Consider the following 4,574-nt stretch of genomic DNA (forward strand, 5'->3'; position numbering starts at 1 on the left):
GAGTCTGCCTCTGCAGAGAAGACTTCCTGCAGAATCCCCAGCACCCGCTGGGGGCCTGCCCCCCTGGTGACAGAAAGAAGGAGGAAGGAGGAAAAGGGAAGGAGGGAGAAAGAGATGGAAGAATCAGGGCTGGACTCAAGGGAGGGTGGCACTAATGACCTCTGGGGTCCCTGCCAGTCAGAGACTCCGTAGTTCTGTAAGGACCCAGCATTTGGGAGAGTTGCGCCTTTTGGAGGTCTGCGGAGGGTCTGATGCTCAGGGACAATTGCGTTCTCTCTTGCAGCCTGCCTGCAGCATCGGACCTGTGATGCCTGCGTGTCCTCGGACCTGACCTTCAACTGCAGCTGGTGCCACGTCCTCCAGAGGTTTGTGCCGGGCTGACCCTCTGGTTCCCCAGGAGGCCTTGGAGGAGGGGCAGAGGGTGGCACGGCCCCCTCCCTGCCTCGGGCCTCATTGCCAACATGAGAGCATCTCTAGCCAGCCCATTGTGCTCCGTAGCACAAGAATGTCACAGAAGTGAGTTTCTCCCCGAGGCCCGATCGAGATGACTGTGTGGCAGGGTCTCCGTGGTGACACTAGGTTTCTGGAAGATTATTCAGAGATTCTATCTACTGTAGCGCCTTCTTACACCCGGAAGGGTTGGTTCATCCTAGCGCAGGGCTTCCCAGAGAACGGTCCACAGATGTGAGGATCCCAGAATCAGCTAGGTCTCGTGTTGAACATGCAGGTTCCTGGAACCTGCCCCAGGCCCCCTGCGTCAGGATCTCTGGGAAAGAAGCCCAGAAACCTGCATATTAACACAGTGCCTCATCTGCAAACAAATGTGAGACCCGCCAGCTCCAAAGACCCATTGCCGTTGGATGAGGGTCCCGTGACCCCCCAAACACCGCCTTAAGATCTTTCTCGGGCCGTAATGGGGTTTCCTGAAAATCAGGGGTGTGGAAGTTGCAGGCATCCGTGGAAAGTTGGGGCAAGCTACAAAGCTGTGTTTGCTTGGTGTTGGAAACAGGGAAAATTCTGGGTGAGATTCAGGCTGAGGGATAAAGAGGGATAAATTTCTTAAATCCCCACTCATCTTCCACTCCTTGTTCTGAAATCATTTCCTCACAGATTAGACTCAGAACTCGAGCCCTGTTCTCCTGTCCAAGATAAATAAATAGCAGGAAGGGAAAACAAAACAAAACAAAACAAAACAAAACGATTTCTTTGGGGACCAGGGCTCTCATGAGAGTGGGAAGCCCTATGAAGCAATCTTGAAAGTTGCAAATTACAGTGTCTCTGAGTTCCAGGCAGCTGGCAAGCATCTGTCAGTGTTTCCTTTGCTCCTTTCAAATAGCCCAGGGCAGAAATAGGAGCTAAAAGGTGGCCTGCCCGGCACAGGACACAGCCCCGGGGGCCAAGGGGAGAGGGGTTTCCGGGTGTCCTTCCTACCTGGAGGTTGGGGTCCTCCTGGAGAATAGCTCTGCAGCACCATCCATCTTATGCACTCTTGAGTTTGAGAGCTACTGTCTCAGCGCCGAGAGATAATCCAGATGACCTCGGATGAGCCCCGGAATCCTGGGGCTGGCTGCCACCACATGACTCAGCGTCCAGCGAGAGCTGAGCCATAAGAACTTCAAAATGGGTCAGATGAAAGCAAAACCCTCCCATTGACACATCCCCATTTAACACATACGCCCAAACCCAGAGACCGTGACAGTTTAATGAGGGTTGGTCAGGTTAGGGGAGGGCAAGGCCTTGGGTGTGGACACCGCTTTTGCTGTGGTTATGTCAGCTATAGGACACAGAAGTTCCATCAGAGAGCAATCAAGGCTGACATGGTGCTGAAATCCTGTCCCCAGATGCCCATGGGTCTGGGCTCACCCCAGCGTGGGCCCCTCCTTGCCAGCTCTCTGGAGCCTCAGCACCAACTGAGAGCTGACTCCAGGTCTCTACAGAGCCAGAGGGCAGGGCTGGTGCAGAGGGGCCAGCCCCATGGACTCTCCCACCAACAGCTGCTTGCAGTCACCGTGTGGGTTCCCAGCTTCCCCTTCCTCGCCACCCACTCAGCCTTCTGCAGCCTCCCAGAGCTTCCCCTCCTTGCCCTGGGGCTGGATCTGATTTAGATCATTTCATTTACCAAGGCCAGTGTCTTCCTTTCAGTCCACATCGCCCCTCCCCCGCCCCAAGGGCCCACTCTGGAGTCTAAAATGACTTTAACTGCAGGATTTGGCCCGGGGAATGAGCAGTCATAATCCTTGCTTTACAGTGTCCTTGTGAGGGTCCCATGAAATACTACAGGAGCAGCATATGGCCGCGGCGGCACTTGGCATTCAGGAGGCACCCAATAGTGGCCATGCCTGATGTCCTTCTTCTCTGCATCTGGGTTGGTTGGCTCGGAGCTTAGAACGTGGTGCTCCTAGACCTATGTCAAAGGCTCAGTGCTTGGAAGAATCAATTAGTTTGGCTTAAAAGAAACTTTAGTTGCCAGCCCCCAATAGACCGCCTAGTCCTCAATGTCCCAAAGTAGTGGGCACAGAGGACCTGGGAGGGGTAGTGGGGGGGCTCAGTTCAGCTGTCCCTGCTGCAGGAGGGGCAGCTCGGAGCCCCAGGAGGCATCTTCAGAAGGAAAAACTGACCTCCGCCTCACTGGGTCCCTGGCAGATGGGTGGGCGGTTGCTAGTGGAGAAAATTAACTAGCGATGAATTCTTCCTCAGCACTGGTGGCTCATGATATGATTCTTCCCGTGCAGATGTTCCAGAGCTTGAGCAGGGCTTGGTGGATTCCCCTGGCACCAGAGTGAAGAATTTCCATTTGAGCACGGTGCCATGGAGAACATTTTCTGGTTCATCCGCATACGCCCATCCCTTCCCTAGGGAAGCACTTGGCACCTTCCAGCCCAGCTGAGCTGCACAGTGTCCTCTCCCGGGACGCTGGTCAGCTGGTTTTCGATCTCTCCTAGCTGCTGGCACGACCCTCCTTTCTGCCCTTTAGTGATCACACAGGAGGTATTGGCTAAATGTGCTGAAGTCCACCTTCAGCCCAGCTTCTCCTTGCCAAGTTTAGGCCCCTCCACAAAGAAAAAGGATTGTCTGTGAATGAGTGAAACTCTCCCCAGAAGACGTTGCTGTGAATTCCCTGAACTCTCAGCAATTTCATGGCCGCCTAGAGTCAAGGGGATCTTAGAGCTCATTTGAGGTCATACAATTCATCTAGCTCCCTATATGCACACATCTGGGCAGATGTGACCTTGGTCCTGGGGAGCTGGGTCAGGAGGAGAGTGGAGACGCCAGATACCTGCCCTTCCTTTTGGAGGAGTAGTTGGGGAAGAAGGGTCTGACTCCTGATCCCACAGCTGCCAGGTGCCAAGGAGGGCACCTGCCCGGTGGTCCGGATCACCGCAGCCCTGGGACGTTAGCCCCCTCCGCCCCGTCATCGGAGAGCTGCTACTGAACAGGAGAGAGTGAAGAGGAGGGCTTCTCTGGCAACCCCATCACACTTCTTACCTTCTGGTCCCCCGCAGGTGCTCCAGTGGTTTTGACCGCTACCGCCAGGAGTGGCTGGCCTACGGCTGTGCCCAGGAGGTGAGAGGCTTAAGTGAGCCAGGTTGTGGGGAGGGGCAGGGCTGCCAGCAGACCCGTTTCCCCCCCCCCCCCCCATAGCTCTTTGCAAGCCATCTTGGTTTCTTGGCAAAGAAATTCTCCCCTCCATCTGGGACTTGTCTCTCAGACTGCTCTGAGCCAGTTAGACCAGACTCGGGAGATTTTAGACGGTTCTGCGGGTCCCTGAGAAAAGCCCTTCTGGAAACTTGGCCTTGAGTGGGCAGCTCTCCGGGAGCTGTTTTGGTGCTTGCAAAGGGTATGCTGGGCATGGTGTTGGCCACAGCTGGATGGTCTGGGAGGCTGGTGACATTCTCGGAGCAGCTGCCCTGCCTCCAGCCCTCAGGCTCTTCAGGGAGTGAAGAGGAGTGTTCTGGGAGTGAGGAGGGGATTTCCTATTTGGAATCCCATACAGGTTCCTTCTCACTGCTCAAGTTTTCCAGAACGCCCTACGGCTTTGATTCTGGGCGGGGAGCATCCTGTTCTTACACCTTCCACCCACACAGACAGATCCATTCATCCGTGCATCCTTTTCCTCTTCCTTCCTCTCTCCATCCCGTCCTGCAGTATGAGCACACTGTGTGCGCCCAGCACTTCCCTGCAAGTGCCTATACCTGCTCGGATTGAAGCCCAACAGCTCCAGGAGCTGGGGGCCGGTGCCCCCTACTGCTCAGAGCAGAAAACTGAGGCATAGAGCGATGTAATGATTTGACCTGCCTCTCACAACTGGTGGGATAGTGAAAGTGCAAGGCCCCACATTTAGAAAAGAATTTTTTTTAAATGTTCATTTATTTTTGAGAGAGACAGAGTGCGAGTGGGGAGGGGCAGAGAGAGAGAGAGAGAGAGAGGGAGAAAGAGACAGAATCCGAAGCAGGCTCCAGGCTCCGAGCTGTCAGCACAGAGCCCAGTGCAGAGCTCCAACCCACGGACCGCGAGATCATGACCTGAGCCGAAGTCGGACGCTCAACCGACTGAGCCACCCAGGCACCCCAACA

At 55.1% G+C, this 4,574-nt stretch overlaps 1 long non-coding RNA gene across 1 annotated transcript in view; it reads left to right on the forward strand.

Annotated features, from left to right (window-relative positions):
* The first annotated feature begins 265 nt into the window (after positions 1-265).
* Positions 266-4,574, forward strand: part of LOC121024690 (uncharacterized) — a 6,538-nt gene continuing 2,229 nt past the window's right edge. The window contains exons 1-2 of the long non-coding RNA XR_005787792.1: positions 266-365; positions 3,504-3,564. This is a non-coding gene — a long non-coding RNA (uncharacterized LOC121024690). The remainder of the gene's footprint in view (positions 366-3,503; positions 3,565-4,574) is intronic.

Source organism: Herpailurus yagouaroundi, unplaced genomic scaffold, assembly GCF_014898765.1.
Source record: "Herpailurus yagouaroundi ecotype Mexico unplaced genomic scaffold, PumYag 66839, whole genome shotgun sequence".
In the NCBI taxonomy this organism is placed as follows: Eukaryota; Metazoa; Chordata; class Mammalia; order Carnivora; family Felidae; genus Herpailurus; species Herpailurus yagouaroundi.